This window comes from Kogia breviceps, chromosome X (assembly GCF_026419965.1).
Source record: "Kogia breviceps isolate mKogBre1 chromosome X, mKogBre1 haplotype 1, whole genome shotgun sequence".
Classification (NCBI taxonomy): Eukaryota; Metazoa; Chordata; class Mammalia; order Artiodactyla; family Physeteridae; genus Kogia; species Kogia breviceps.
Window position 1 is genome coordinate 74,665,723 of NC_081330.1, and position 17,149 is coordinate 74,682,871.

The window sequence follows — 17,149 nt, forward strand, 5'->3', positions numbered from 1 at the left end:
AGGAGTCCAGCAGTTGCAGAAATAGGCACTCTGGAACAAGGCCGGGATTGATGGTGACAGTCTTCCCACCCAGGGGGTCATTCATTCATTCATCCATTCATTTACTATGAGCCTCTAAGGGCCAGGCCCTTTGATAGGTACCCAGGGATTCAGATAAATTAAACATGTTCCCCCCTTGAGGAATTCACAGCCAGGTGGGGGCAACGGGGTAGGCCACAAGTACAAATCATCACAATTCCATGTAAGTACTGGAAAAAAGCATGGCCGGAAGAGCAGAGAAAAAGTCAAAGAGGTGTGGAAGCATGAGGTTTCAGGAACTGTGTATAGTCTGGCTAGAGAGCAGAGTGCCAGACAGAGAGTAAGAACTATGTGTGGGGCAGTGGTTGGGGCCAGATCATGAAGAACCTTGTAGGTCAATGTGATAGAACTTGAACTTTATCCAGAGCCCAGTGGGGAGCTCCTGAAGGGGCCTAGTCAGGGGAGTAACAGAGTCAGGTTTATGTTTCAGAATGTTACTCTTATCTGTTGAGTGAGGAATTCATTGGGAATGGGGGTGGGGAAGGTTAGGCAAAACTTGACACGGGGAGGCTGGAACAGATAGGGTCAGTGGCCTTTGGGATAGAAAGGAGGGGACCAATATACAAACTGTCTATATAATGGAACCACAGTAAATGACAGGATGTGGGAGGTGAAAAGAGGAGTCAAGGATGAGTCCAAGCAAGGTTTCTGGCCTGGGCAACCAGGTGGATGGAGGTGCTATTAACTGAGGTCAGGAACAGAGGAAAAGGCCTGGTTGGGGGTAAGTGGGAGGGGAATCTTCCTTTTGTAATGAATCTCGCTCTGAATATCTTGGATTTGAAGCCTATGTGCAGCATCTGCTCAGAACTATGCAGTAGGCCCTGCCGTGGACCTGCAGATACAAAGTTGCACGGAAGCAGATATGGACCTTACGCTTGAGGTGCTTGCCATCTAGTGGGAGACAGAGTGGCTAGACAGAAAGAGACAGATCCAGAGTTTTTGACAGAAAGGGGGAATCCTGTTGAAAGAGTGAAAAAGAGAGAGCCAGAGCCCAAAGGGGGATGGAAAGAGGAAGCTGGTTGCTGGGTGAGAAGTTGTGGGATCTGAGAGGGGTGGTTGGAGTAGCAAAGGCTACTGATAGGCTTTGTCCAGGCCTGAGGAGTCCTCAGCATCATTGGCGGGTTTGGAGCTTGCTCTCCCAGCATCCTCTATGCCCAGCCCTTACCCTGCTATCTGAGCACAGGCTGGTGGGGACTTTTCGTCCTTTCCTTGCCTGGCTTCCCTGCTCCCCCTCAACCCCTGGCCAGCCCTGTGCCACAGGCCCCAGCCTGGGGCTGGTCATGAGAGCACGTTCTTGACATTCCAGCCTCCCCCAGCCCTCTCAACTGGGCCACACAGAGCCCTATTCACAGCCTGACCCCTCCCTTCCTCCTGAGTGGGCTCTCACTGCCCTCAGGCCCAGCCTGGGTGTTGCCAACACAGACCATGGCCACTGTGAGAAGCAGGCTCCCCTGATCCCTTGGTAGCTGATTCCTCTGTCTCTTGGGGTCTCTCCGTCTGGAGAAGGTACAGTGGCTTTGGCTACTTGTATGTGCATGAGAGTACATGTATATTCTATGCACTCAGCCAACTTCCTCTAGGCTGGGCCTAAAATAGAGGCTGTGTCAGACTGGACAGTCCAGCTTGAAGGTAGCTGGGTACATGGACTGCAGTGTGCATGCTGGGGCTGGATTGAGCCTCATTTGGCACATTAGTGTCATGGTGTCACTTTTAAACCCCATTCCAGTGGCCTGGGAACATGTGCTCATGTTCAGGGTGTGATATCTGCTGCGAGTGAGGTGCTGCAGCCCTGAGGGATGCCAATCTCTCCCCTGGGAAGGACAGGGGAGACATGGTTTAAAGTGGGACGAACTGAGTGAGAGCAGGCATTCTGGGCCTGACCACATGCCTTTGACCAGTTCTTTGCTGGGCCTCAGACTTGTTGCATATAATAAGTGGGTCCCTGACCATTCTTATCCTTTCATCACAAGGAAGAGGGTGAGGGACAATCCCAGCTGGGAAAAGACACTGGAAGAAATTACTTCGAGAAGGCCTTTGTAGAACTCAATCTGGGACAGCACTTTCAGGAATCCCCAGAGGGGATTTTTTTCCCTTCTCTGAGGGTACGAGGTGTCCCAAACTAGCCTGGAATGTGTGAGCCTCTCAGAAGTCCTGACTTTCCTTTCCCACCCACCAGAACTACCATGGTCTAATACCCCACTCACCCACCCCCAAGAGGGGATCCGACCTGTAGCCTTAGGAATGCTGATCTGTATATCATTTTATAACTCACCCTGTGACACATAGCCTGCTGCCTTGGGCTCTTTTTGCCTTGATTCCTTCCTGCCAGTCCTGGTGGGGTGTCCTTTGCTCTTTCCCCACTCCCCACTCCTCACCTGGCCTGCAGGGCCACTCCAGGCCTGGCTCCTTGCCTTTGGGGCCCTTTCCCCCCAGCCTGCTCCAGCCTCGTGCCCTACTGCCCTCCCCTCCCCCACAGCAGGCGGAGAGCCAGGCCAGAGAAGAGAGAGAGTGCAGCTGCAACCCCCAGGGGTTCTCCGGATAATCTCAGGAATGTCACATCCCAAAGACTTAACTTTCCCACCAGCCAACAGGGACCCTCCTTCCTGCCCAGAGCTTGGGAGTCCTTCTAGTAGAGGGGCCTTAGATGGGGCGAGTGCAGGAAGGGACTGGAGGGAGGAGACTCAACGGTTCCAGGGTGGAATGGGGCCTCTCGTCCAGACTCTGAACTAGTTTGGCCCAGGGTGGGAGTAGGGGTGGGGATAGGAGTGAGGGGAATGGCTTAAACAACTCACTTTCAAAGCCTCAGGGTAGTAACATCAGTGTTTCCTACTGTCTTTATCTCCACAGGATGTCCCCAAATCTAGGCTCTCCTCAGGCAGGTAGAATTTCTCCCTATTCTATGGATGAGGAAACTGAGGGCCCAAGCTATGAGCCCAGGGTCACCTAGAGCAACCTATAGACTACCTTCAAATTTAACTCAGATTTTCTGAGTACCTACTATGCAGCAGGCACTTTCACATATGTCACCCCTGCAATCAATTTTGAAGTGGAGACTATTATCCCCATGTTGTAGACGAGGAAACAGACTCAGAGAGGGAAAGAAGAGGCCGAAGCTGGGCTTGTGGGTCAGCATTCCATTTCCGGCAGCTACTACATTGTATCATTATACCGCATTCTTCTCTCAACTCTCAGGGGGACGCAAGCCAGAGTAGCTGGAAAGGCCAGGGAATGTCCTCAACCCATGCTCATTTCCAAGGCCTCAAGCCCTATTCCCCAAATGCAGAACTTCCTTTTCTCTGCCCCTTGGCAGCTGCAGCTTTAGAGCTGCTGGTCTAGCTGGACTCCAAGGTCCCTAGCGGCAGCGGCAGCTCAGGGTTGGGCCAAAGGGATGCAGTCAAGGAGCTCCACTCCCCAACCCCACTGTGAAACCTCTGACCCCACATCCCAGCACAGGCTGCCTGAGCTGCTGCTCCCTGTTATTATTACTAGTGATTTGGAAATGCAGGCCAGGCCCTGACTCCCAGAGCTTCCCAGGCCTCCAGCTCTTCTTCAGCCCTAGGAGCTGCTGGGAGGAACAGCCTCCAGGGCAGGTTCATTTCTCTGAACCTGGGCTCAGCTCCACTCCCCAAGGACCTTGAGTAGAAGTCACTGACATTTGGGAGCAGTTCTTTATTTCACTTGGCTTAAAGGTTCAGAGAAGAAACGCACAACCTAAAAGTTGAGACTTACATTTTATTTGGCAGTCTTTCTGAGGACTTCAAGCCTGGAAGACAGCCTCTCAGACAGTTCTGAAGGACTGTTCTGAAGAGGTAAGGGAGGACCCTGGATATATGGGGTTTTTGCAATAAAGACCAGATAGTTGGAACATCAAAGGATTACCGTTAATTAAACAAAACCAGACATCTCAAGTTAATGCATTTAGCACTTTTCTATGCATGGGAAGATGCAAGAGTCTTGCTTTTTTTTTCAGTCAACAATATTAAATATAATGAGAGTACCGGAGCTGGAAGGACTTCAGAGATAAATCAATCTAACCCCCTCATTTTATGGGTGGAAAAAACTGAGGCAGAGATTACATAAACATAGTGGATAGAACATGGGTTTTGGACTTTGATTACCTGCATTTAAAATCCCAAGTTTATCACATAATAGTTGTGTGACCTTGGATAAGTTTCCTAAAAGTTCTGTGTTTCAGTAAAATTAGGATGATGAGAATAATAGCACTCACCTTGCAGAGTGATTGTGATGGTGAAATGAGTTAATATATGTCAAGGGCTTGGAACAGTGTCTACTACATACTATGTGCTCTATAAATGTAGCTAATATCAGTTTTAATTTTCTATAGGGCTTTGGGCAGGGAAAAAAACCCTGGCACTGCCAATCTGCAGGCTTTTCCACTTTTTCTGCCTCCACCAGCCATATCATCAGGCCTGTCCTCTACCCCCAGCAGCCCCCACTCATACTCCTTTTGGTACCAAAGAAGCTGAAGGCAAAGTAAGAATTTGTGTTCAACACATGAGTCAGGGTCAAAGCCTTGCTTCCTACTCCCCATCTTACCTGCCAGTGCCCATTGCCACCTCTCCCACTCCCCAGAACAAATATTGTCCAATCTCAGATGGCTCTTGAGCAAACCTCACCAATTGTGCTGAGATGAGGCAACTGGAGGAGAGGGGGCAAGGATTAGGAGTCAAGATCAGGCAAATTCTGGAGGTCCCCACCCCCATCCCCAGGCTGGGCCCACTTTCAAGATTGTTCCAGCTGTGCTGTTTCAGGAAGTACCCTGCACTCCAGTTTAGCCATCCTTTTGCCTTGAGAACTAGGTGGTTTTGCGCACACAGGAGTGGGTGCTTGAGAGTGTGTCCTTGGGTGAACTCAGGAGAGCCCTTGTGCACATCTGCAGTCATATGCCTGGCTGTGTGAGCACATGACTGGGGAAAAGTATGGTGTCGCTTGTTGGACCATAACTGGGTGGCCAACCTTGACAAAGCTTCCTAGTATACAAGGGAATTTTCTATCTGTGATTTGCTTTGTCTCCCATAGAAGCAGTTAGGTGAGACAGGGTTATTACCACATGCCTTTATGTGCATGTATGTGGCATGTCCCACTGGTATTGCTGTTATATTCTACCAGAGGCGAGCTGTGTTTGGATTTTGCCACAGAGCAGTAGGGAGACTACAGTCTACTACACAGACCGTGTGTGGATCCAGCTATGTCCTGACACCGTGTGTGACCTTGGGCACATCTCTTCCCCTCTGTGAGCCTCAGTTTCCTCATCGGTAGTTTAGAGGGAGGAAAAGGGATGGAGGAACAGATGACCTCTATGGACCTTGCCATCTCTGATATTGTGTGACTATCTACCTCTGTTATAAGGGGAAAGAACTGAGGGCCAGCAGGGAGTATTGTCCCTCTCAAGGTCACCTAGAAGTCATGGCTGAGATGGAGCTCCAGCTGGATTCTCTACCTGCCAGGCCAGTACCCTCCAGGACTTGATATGCCCACCTGATACAAAGAGAGTAACATGAGAGAGTATCCATGTTCTAGGCACTCGTTATGTGCATCACACCATGCTAGTTGCTGGAATGGGGCAAAAGGACACATCAGATAAATGGTCCCATGTGTATGCGTGTGAGTGTGAGGCTGGGGGGGACTCGCATGCATACATGGTGCTCTGCTGAGAAGTCATGGATACCTTCTCAACCCTCACTGGTGTCCAGGGAAGATACATCAGACACGGACGGAACTATTTACACCGGGTTCATCTCACATCCAAACGCCTTGCCCCTTGGCTACCCCTAACCCCAGTGCAGCTCAAAGCAGTTCTGGGCCTTGGCCTGACCTCTTGCCACCTTCCCAGTATCACTGAGGTGTCACCCTTCAGCTCCCAAACAGGTTGTTTCTGGTCCTAGAGTCAGACAGGGCCAGAGGAGAGGGCTGAGGGGAGTTGTGGCAAAGGAGCAGACAAGACCTGAGACCTTAACCCTGGAGTTGCCAAACATGGAATAACCTTGTTCTTTGCTTTGATGCCCCCGATGTACAGTTCTAAAATCTGTTTCCAGCAAGTCACGTGTGTTGACCACCTACTCCACGCCAGGCACTTTAAAGACACAACCTCACCGAATCCTCATAGCATCTCTGCGAGGCAGGCCCCGAATAGTGTCATTTTGCAGGCAAGGAAGCTGAGGCTCAGAGAGGACTTGCTCAAAAGCACACAGCTGGTATGTGTGCTTGTGTGTATGGGGTGGGGGGCTGGGATTCTAAGTTTCTCTGCTTCCTCCCTCCTCAAACCTCCTCAGCTGATGGAGAGCTCCATGTGGTGCAGGATGCTGGGGGTTCGGTTTCCCTATTAGGACCACAAGAAGGTCGAATGAGATGTCTGAGATGGCCCTTTCAGCTATAGCAGGCTCAGCCACAGCCATGCCCCTCTCTGCAGGCAGCTCTTGCATTTACCACAGCTCCCCTCCCGCACAGTCATGCAATTGCTCAGGAGGGGAGCCGGCTCAGAGAGGGTGGGTGGCTCAGGGCAGCCCATGCCCCTGAGGTCTCAAAGCAGCAGCGTTGGAAAAAGAGACACAAAACTCAAGGTGTGCATTGGTCTGGCAGGCTGCCTCTTACCCCTGAGATCTAAACATGTGTTGATTCACATCTGCCACAACACTGTGTGCACACATGTGCCTTTCTACTGTGTGCGTGCTTCTGTATGCCTCCATAATTGTGTGTGTGCCTGCAAGCTCGTGCACGGGAGGGTATGTATTTGTGTGCGTGCCTCCCTCTGTATGTGCATGTGGGCACGTATGTGAGTCTATATGCTTGTGGATATGTAATATCTGTGTGTGCATATGTGATTGTGTGTGTTTGTCTCTATGTGCATATGTGTGTGTAGCTGAGAGTGTGCAGAAACGCATGTGTAGGCTCCATCTTTGTGGACATGCACATGAGTGAATGTGTGCATGTGTGCTAGTGTCTGGGACCTGGGATAGAGGGCCCTGATTTTCTCTTGGGGCTGTCTGGTCCCAACAATTTCTAAGAGGCTGACAGGGGTTGGGAGCATTTGCTGGGGGTCTGACAGATTGGAGTAATGAGCGCAAAGGGATTTAAATCCATGCCAAGCACCCAGAATGGTTCCCCAGAGAGTGGACAGTGGTGCCAGTCTGGCATCCAACCTCACAGGTACTTTCACTTCCCTCTTGTCCTGTTCTTATCATTAGACCCATCTCTCATCATCCCCTCCCCACCCATCCCCACTACCATCGCAGCCACCTTCCTGGCCTTCGCATCACTACTTAGGCCCCTCCACACCATTTCCATCCAAGGCTGCTGGAGTGCTTTTCTTAAAACTGTCCACTTAATTATATCCTTACTTTACTGAAATCCCCCCATCCCCTAAAACAGCAGTCCCCAGACTTTGGAATTTCATGAACGAGGAAGAGAATTTTTAAATAAATGAGGAGGGGAACAGTCAAGAGTGTTGCAAACTTTTTTATTTTGCTGAGGACAGGTATTCTAAAAATCTCACACTCCTATTTCATAAAAGAAAGATCATTTGAACCCCACCCCTGTAAGAAGGTCATAATAATCTCTAAATAAAGAATAGTCCTTTGAGTTGAATTAATTTAGCTTTCTGAAAACTGCACTGCATCAGCCCCATTCTTCTCCCGTTTTACTGCAGTTGAGTGAAAAGTTCATATGGGACCCTCACTAGGTGAGGACCATGAACCCACAGATCAATTCCAAACTCTATGAGAGGCAGTCCCTGGTTCCCTCTCTCTAGCTCCTCCCCCCCTCAAACCCGGCACTTAAGGCACATGATGAAACCAGCCCCTCCCCCAACCCAGAACTTGACTGCCTCCAGACTCTTGCTTATGAAGTTCCTGCCAGGCATGCCTGGAATGCCCTTCCCCCCTATTTGGACTGACAAATTTTTCTCTTCCTTCAAGCTTCAAGCTCAGCCCAAATGTGACCTCCTGTGAAACCTTTCCAAGTCCCTCCAAGGATCCCAGCTTGACTTTCACCCTGTCTTCTATACAGTCAGGCTAGTTGTTTAAAAGTCTCCCTACTGAGTTCAGCTGTGGGAAGCCATATACTGTCAAGAAGAGCATGGACTTACTTAGGAGTTCAGATCCCAACTCTGCCAATCATATCTGAGTGACCTTGTAAATATTTCTTAATCATTCACAGTGTCCATTCCCCATCTATAAAAGCAGAAAAACAATGGCTTGTGGTGAAAATCACCACCACAGTTTAGGAACTGAAAGTGCCTATGTCTGATACATACCACATACTAAATAAATATCAGCTCCCTGGTTTTTTAGAGCAGAAATCATGCCCTCCACATCCTCATGGGTGCTGCTGTGCTCGTATATTCCCCGTGTCCAGGATATAGCAGGCACTCAACAAACATTTATTGGCCAACTAACTGTCTACCATAGTGTCTGGCATATGGTAGGTGCCTGATAAAGATTTGTCACTTTTCTTAGCTCCTTTCTGAGGACAGAAGCCATGTCCCTTTTGTTTTTTTGTGCAACTCCTATGGTGCCTAGACAGAAGCCATGTCCCTTTTGTTTTTTGTGTAACTCCTATGGTGCCTAGCACAGAGTAGGTACTTAATATATGTTGAAGGAAATTAGTAACAATAATCATAATAATAGTTACCATTACTCATATGGTATGGATGCCACATGCCAGGCATTACGCTAGGAACTTTACACATATTATCTCTTATATTTGAATACATTTAATATGTAAACAATAACACCAACCTCACCACCCTATAAGGTTGGTGCCGCTATTGTCTTTATTTTAAAGCTGAGGAAACAGAGGCTCAGAGAAGTTAAGAATCTTGCCTTTGTGACAAGGCCAGGGAAGCAACAGAGGTAGGTTTTAGAAGAAGAGCCAGCCAGCCGACTTATTTTCGTGGGAAAGCAGCAGAAGATCACAGAGCTGGTGACAAAGGCAAGACTTGAACCCAAGCCTTTCTAGCTCCAAGGTAGTCTCAGAAGCCCATCTGCCTTGCAGCGAGCACACAGTGGTCCCCAGCTGCCTCCTTCAAACCAGATCAGTGGGCTGGGCTGGGTCTGGGTAGCCTCTTACCTTCACTTTCCTGAAGCAAGCCCAAAACACGTCCAACAGAGGCATGGTGGGGTGAGGGGAGCTGGCAGGGCCCAGCAGAGCTCTGCTGGGCACAGGCCTCTCCCTCTCTGGGGACCAGGCTACCCGGGACCAGGGGCTCGGCAAGAGCCAGCCCTAGCCCTGCACCCCATCAGCCAGCTCAGCTCGGAGAGGGAGGAGGCGGAGAGCAGCGGCCTGAGCTCAGCTCGCCTGCACTCCAGGCGCCTCCTGGAGGGCCCGAGGGAGGGAGGAAGAGAGGCTGAGGAGGAGGGACCAGGAGGCGGGTCACTGATTCAAACTCGGCACCGTTAGACAGTTGGCTGGGACCGGACAGCAATGCCAGTTGAAATTCCCCGAACATTACAGTTCTCAAGCTTGGAGCGTCCAGCCCACTGTGGCTCACCTGCCGGTCCACCACCTGCACGCTGCCTCCTGCGAATGACACACCAGCCCTTCCTTGGGGCCTCTGGGTAGAACCCAGACTGCACAGGGGCATTGGAAAGAGTGCCAAGGAAGAGGACCCAGGGAGAAGAGCCCTCAACCTGGGCAGAACCCAGGCTGGTGTGGAGACAGTCATAGAAGAGGAAAGTCTGTGGCCTTAGGAAACCTTCTCTGACAGGAGGCTCTGGGCCCTGGGTCCCAGGGTCATTCTCCCACCCTGCTCTAACATCATGAATCATGAGTCACTCTGGCACTTTGGGGAGGGCCCCTCCTTTCTGGGCCTCAGTTTTCCCAGCTGTACAATGAGAGGCAGGCTCACAGGTTGCTAAGTATCAAGTTTGTTGTATGTTTGGAGTTAGGTACAGGGCAAGTCTGGAAGAAAGTCCCTTCTGGACAGTTACTGCTCCTCCCAGAACTACTGTGCTGCTCCTGGGCATCCATAGGAAGTCAGGGAATGCCCCAAAGAGAATCCCAGCCCTCAAAGGTAATTTCCTCCATCCCCCTGCCTCAGGGCAACACAGCTCTCTCCCACATCAGATAGCCTGGCTATATGTCCTTTTCTGAACATCTTCTAAGGCGATGATGTCTTTCCTTCTTTATCTACTCCCATGCTCAGAACTCTCTGTATCCAGTTTAGCCTGGAATCTAATCTTAAACCCTCTGGATGCACTGAAGTCAGCTCTTTCAGTGGAAACAGAGTTAGCACCAGGCACTTCTAGAGGCTTTCTGGGCAGGAAGCCTTTAAGAAGCAGTGATCCCCCCTGCCCCCAAGCCTCAGCAGGCAGAGTGCCATGGCTGGTGGCCAGAAGGCTCTCAGGGACCCCATGGCAAAGGGCCGGGCTTGGGTCTCTTGGGGCACATGTCATCACAAGTCCCAAAATAACTTACTCCCTCTGGCCTCGCTTCCCTTTCCAAGACTCTAGCTGGTCAGGCAAAGGGCCAAATCCTGGGGCCCTAGAAGACCTTAAGCCTGCTTTGAGCAAGGCTCTGCCTATGTTTGAGGACTTTCCTCATCTGTGGTTTGGTCCAAAGGTTTGTCTTGACGGTCTGTAAGGATCCCTCCACCTCTGCTTACAACTCTGTGGCCCTGTTTCCTCATTTGTACCCTGGGGAAGTTGTGATAACGGATCTCTCACCTTCTCTCTAGCCTCTGGGCTGTCTCAGATGTTTGTTCTTTTGGGCCCTGTCAGAATGATAGTCAGTCAGAGGCAAGGCAAGTGGGTCCTTCCCACCTACCTCCAACTGCACACACACTTAGGGGAAGCACCCTGCCTGGGGCAGGCGAGTAACACAAGGACCAAGAGTAGAACAGTGTTCCCTCCTTGGAAGCCTATCTCCTCTTCCCCCACAGCCAGAAGTTTGAGGATGGAGAGCCATGGAAGCTGCATGGCAGGAGTCCAGGCCACCCAGAATGACCCCCTTCTTTAGATTCAGGCCCCTGGAGGGAGATGCACCAGCTGTGCCTTTGGACATTCATTCAGGAGGCAATAATTCACAGCATACTGACCTGAGAGACCAGGAGACTTCGGTTTCAGTTCTGGGCCTCTCACACCAGTTTAGCCTTGAGGATATTAGCGTGCATTGGTTAAGCCCACGAACTGTGGAGGTGGACTGCCTGGATTCAAATCCAAGTTCTGTTACCTTCTAACTGGGTGACCTTGGACTGCCTTAGTTTCCCCAACTGTAAAATGGGGGATAATAATAGTACCTACCTGGTTGGGAGGTTTAAATTAAATGAGTTAGAGCATTTAGTATAGTGCCTGGCATACAATAAGTTCTCAAGAAATGTTATTTGGTATTACTGAAGAACCTGAGGCTTTGGAACCAGACAGACTTAGATTTGAATGCTGGTTCTGCTACCTTCTAGCAGTGTGCCCTCAGGAAAGCCACCTCATTTCTGTTTCCTGTTTCCTCATCTGCAAACTGTGGGTCCCCCTTTTCCTCACCACAGAGGCCAGACACAAAAGACTGGGAATTCCCTACCCATTCCTCTCCCAGAGACAGAATACTACCATTTTAAATGAGGAGTTCTGGCAGATGAAAGGCAGCTAACCATGTCTTTGCTACAAAATGCCCCTTGCCTTGGCAGGAATTTCCTCCTGCCCAAGGGAGGGGCCTAGAGATGGTTGGGAAATGGGATGGAGACTAGGGTTCTGTGTGTCACAGGACCATTAAGGGAAGCAGCCAGAGACTGAGGCAGGCCTGAATATGATCTCCAGAAAAGACATTAGATGCCCCTTGGAGAAGTGAAATTCCTGCTGTTAGAAGGTCTGGTCTCCCAGTCACCAGGGCCTCAGGTGGGAAATACAGACTTCCCAGCTCTGGTACGCAGTGTCCCTGCCCACTGCCACAGTGGCTCTGCCCATAAGTAGGTCAGCTCAGCACCTCCTAGCTCCTGTGGCCCCTACCCCAGCCAGCTTGATAGGCTGAGAGTCAGAGGCAGGGCAGGGGACATGAAATTCCCCAAGGACCAAGCTCTGCTACATTTCCTAGCCAGGCCCAGCAGGCCTCACCTTGGGCCAACCCACTCCACCTCTCTGGAGAGGCCTTGGGTTTCATTTCTAAATGTGATGGCCGCTCAAGGCCACCAATGGCTTGGCAGGGCCTCACAGGAAGTAGTAGCAACCAAGGGCTGAATCCCATGAGCATCTGATTATCAGCAGGGCTGTTGGTCATTATCAGCGCAGCACATAAGCAATTTCCTACATGAAGTAGTAGCTCCAAATGCTATGACAAAAGGGCTGCTGTCTTGGCCCTCACAGGTCAGAGAGAACCTGGCAGGGCTAAGCACAGGGTGGAAAAGTTGGAGCAAGGGAGGGGAGGGAAAGGGAGAAGGAGTCACAGATGGGGGTAAGGCGACTGAGAAACAGGGCAGGAGAAAGAAGAAAACTGGCTTGGAACAAGATGTGGGCCAAGGACACAGCTGAGAACTCCTAGGGCTCCAGGATGGCCCATGGACATGACTCAGGGAAACCCTGCGTTAGTGGCAGTGAATGCTTTAGAACTTCTTTGCCAGGCTTGGTGGGTGAATGAAATTCTTTGTCACGGGATGATGGCTTCAGCAAACCTGGATACCCTGAGAGATGGCAGGACCTGGGCAGACACTACAGGGTAAGCCTTGCTACACTTGCAGGAAAGCAGGCAGAATGGGCTCTCTGGGGAGCTGAGGTGACAACCAGGAGTGGGGACTCTCAGGGAGGCAGTGGAGGTCTTCAGTCTCATACAGCATCTTGGGGGAGAGCATGGCAACTGACAAGGAGTCCACGGGCAGGTAATGCGAAGTACTCTAGGGGGTGACTGAAGATGTGGCAGCTGGGGTGGGGGGGGTGGTGTCTGTCTGCAGTGGCAGGATTCCAGCAGGGGAAAAAGGGCCAGACTCTAGTCTGTGAGGGGACCAGTAAAGGCAAAGCAGGGCTCAGCTCTCAGGTCACCAAGGATGGAACCAAGGATCAAAGTGGGTACTTGGTCACTGTTACTAGTCAGAGCCCTGTGACTTGAACCAGGATGCAGGGCCAGGGCCAGGCCACAGCAAGGCTCTGATGTTGACTTCAGCAGGTGTGCCTGGGGCTGCCAAGTGCCTGGATGAATGCCAGAGATGGGGCTCGGCCTACAGCTGGATCGAAAGGTCTCAGCTATGCAGAAAGGAGATCAGTAGTGGCCGGGTCCTGGGCAACATTAGATAATAGACCCCACAGAACCAAGTCTAGCCCAGAAGTATCCGTCTCCTTGAGCTTGACACCACTCAGCTTGAGCAGCTTGACCCAGAGTCTGCCACAGTGGCCAAAAGGTCTCCCAAGAGTCCCAGGCTCAGGGAAAGCAAGCCTTGAGCTAAGAAGCTGTGGTCTTCTTGGTAATTTGGTGAACTCTGAGACCTCAGACAAGCCACTGCTGGGCTTCTGGGCCTTCATTTCCCCATCTACCATGCATCCTTAGGGCTGGAGGAAGAAAAATACATGGAAGGAGAAGGAACCAAAATAAGAGTAATAATAATGATGATGAGGATGATGAAATAAAATAAATAACAATAGAACAATAAGAAGAAAGTATAATGACGAGTTCTAACAAAACAACCACAATCATAGCTAACAATGCATTAAGCACTTACTTTGTGCCACACACCCCTCCAACTGCTTTGCATGGATTGCTTCATTAACCCTCACAGAACTCCTAAGTGGTAGGTAGAAATGAGGAAACAGAGACAGTTCAGTGACGTTTGCCTCAGGCCATATAGTTGGCAAGTGGTGGAGCCAGCTTTTTAATCCTGGCAGGTTGGCACCTGAACCTGCATAAGTAACTCTTATGCTCAGCGGTCTCCCACAAGGAGGCTCATGGAGAGAATAATAATATAAAAAAAAACCCAGCTCCTCCCTCTAGCCCAGCAGAAGTTAGTAGGTGTGTCTCCACCAGTGGGCATGGCTTGGTTGTCATCCATGTTTATTTGTCAACAATAAACAAGTAAACGTAATTAAAAATAAAATAAAATGCCAAGTAGTGAGAGGGGCTATAAAAATACAACAGGGGAAGAAGATGGAAAATGATAGGGCTGGGAGGGCGGAGAGGTGGTTGTTTTCACTAGGGTGGTCAGGAAAGCAGGGGAGTCATGGGGATAATGGCTCCTTTAAGGGCTGTTGTTGAGGCTCAAAATATAAAGTGGTTAATGACTGTGGAAGTACTTTGGAAATTGTAAAACTACCCAAAGGGGAGGAGTGGTTCCTGCTTATCCTTAGTGCCAGGAGGGTCTGTTCTTTGCCTTATACTTTTTGTCTTAACAGAGACTCCTTTCTTTCTCCCAGCTCCTGTCTCAGGAATGTTTCCCTTCCCCTTGCCAGTCCTGTGATGGTTCCTTCCCAGATGCCTCCAAAGTTCTCTTTTATAAGAAGGACGCTTCCCAAGGAAGGAGGCAGAGCAGATAGCAGGGACCTGAGGTGTGCTGCCCGTGCGCAGGGGAAGTGGCACTCCAAAGCTTCCATCTGGCAGGGTCAGAGAGTCAGGGTGGGAGCAGGGAGGACAGTGTGGGTGAAGGACCCTCCCTCGATAACCAGTGTGACTCCCAGGAGTAGAGTAGAAGAGCTTGAAGGCAGGTATGCGGTGGGCTTGTCCTTCCCATGGGCAATGGGAGTCCCCTCGCTAGCCATTAGGAACAGAAGCTCAAGTTTGCCTGTCTTTCCTCTCCCTGCTCCCATCACCCTGGGCTCTGGGCTCATGAACAGTAGTGCTGACCCCTGGTGGCAAGGCCAAGCAATGGGTAGAGAGACTAGTTTTCTCCTAAGTTCCTGGAACTCACTAGCAGTGAGCTCCTCAGCTTACAGATGAGGGTGAATCTGCACCCCATTCAGAACATCAGGCAGTCAGCAATTTTTTGAGCATCAGCCACCGTGGGTTTACCCAAGATGAATTAGACACAATCCTGCCCTCAAAGAGCTTGCAATCGAGTCTCAGGAACAGAACAGACATTTCTATTGGAAGGGAAGGAGCCCTAGGCTGAGAGGTGATGCACATACCTTGTAGTCCTAGTGCAATCCCAAGAAGCTGAGTAATCTTGGGCAAACCTCTGCATCACTCCATACCTTGGTTTCCGCTTCTGAAAATATGGATGACAATCTGTCTTGCTAGGATTCTTTTTAAGATTAAATGATAGGATGGATGTCAAAGTACTGGGGATCTCTAAAGTGCCATGCAAATTGAAGGGGGTATTTATCCTGGTCTGAGCAGCTAAGCTGGCTGTAGCTGAGGTTAACTGAGACAAGGAAACTGTTGTGTTTTTCAACTCATTTACACTTTTTAAAAAAATTAAAATGGAACTCTTTATGAAAGCAGCTTGTCTTTCACAGCAACCTCTACTAAGTTAAACATTTAAATCATGCACAACTCACACATGGTTTTTAAATACACAAACAGATACAATTCTGTACTTTTCTCACTGGTCTTCAGCTGTTCTTAATCATGAGGATTAAAGTTAATGCATGTGAAATGTTCTTTGTAACTTGGAAAACCTGATGGAAATGTGCTATTACTATCAAGTGTAGGCTCTGTTACATCTCCTAGACTCCTCTAATTTGAAATTAGGCATTCCAGTAGGGCTTAATTGTCTGGCAGCTCAGGTCATTTTGGCATCAAAGGTGAGTGCATCTTGTCATAGTGTTAGGATGGGATGGAATCCTTGGACCCCAAGCTGCTACTAAGCTGCAATTGATTGGGTCATAGTGGGGAGGGGGACTGCTTCCTCACAGAGAGGCCCTCAGGAGGAGAAGGATTTTGATCTGCTAGTATAAAGAATATAAGACCTTCAATTCCCTCCTAGGCATTTGGAGTATAAAGACCAAAGAGTACAGGACCAGCCGGCGTTAGAGACAACACACAGCTTCCTGTGTCCATGTCTGTGTGCAGACTTGTCTCTGTTGGGAAAGGTTTGGGGAGAAGTGGAAGGAGACAGGTGAAATCTCAGGAGCTCCAAGTCTTCAGGAACTCCTCACTAATCTCTCCTGCTCAATTGTTCTCTTTGCTTGCAACTTCCCCACTTCTTCTGAGAAATTCTTCACCCTCCATTTTTTTAATGAAATCTGCCTAATTCCAAATTAGAGAATTCTAGAGGGAAATGTAACGGAGTCTACATTTGATAGTAATAACACATTTTTGTCATGTTTTCCAATTTACAAAGAACATTTCACACTCATTAACTTGTTTAATCTTCACGATTAAGAATAGCTGAAGGCCAGTGAGAAAAGAATATAATTGTATCTGTTCATTTAAAAATTGTGTGTGAGTTTTGCGTTCTTAGATACCTAGTACTACCACTGCCTCTCAAAACATACTTTCTGACCATAGCTTATCAATCCAGAGACGGGTCTAGGGATGGTTAGCTGACCTAAGCCTGGACAATCTAATTCTACCCTTTAACTTTTGTAACTGGAGCTTGGGAAAGGGATTCAATCACTCTCAGGTTATGTGAGGCACAGAGGCCATGTTATCACATGAAGAGGGCCAGTCTTGTCTTCTGTAGGAGAGACTGAAGATGGCATGCAGAGAGAAGCTGATAAGTGAGATACAGCTAGATTCAGGTCCTGGCAGTGTTCAAGGGCTCAGATCCAGTGGTTCCTGAGGCCCAGCTGTACCCCTGTCTCTCGAGTTTGGTTGTTCAACCCTACATTACACTTTTTTGACCTAAAGTTACTTTGAATTGAATTGGTCAATTTCTAACAAAATTCTCTGTCCTTGGTTTTTCATCCTCAAATCTTTTATAGGCAGCACTGTCAAAGATCCCTGAGAGAGAAACCAAGGCAACTCACTTTTTGGTCATTTTCTTATTTGACATGTTTGCTACATTTGACTATTGATTACTTCCTCTCTCTTGAAACACTTCTTATGTTGAAGACTTCATTTTCCTTAATCTCTTCTTCTGTCTCTGGTTCAGCCCTTCCCCATCTCCTTCAGGGAGACATCTTACTCTGCCTATTCCACAACCACTGATTTTCTCTAAAGTTCTATCCTAGGTTCACTCTACTCTCCCTAGATGACCTCACTCATT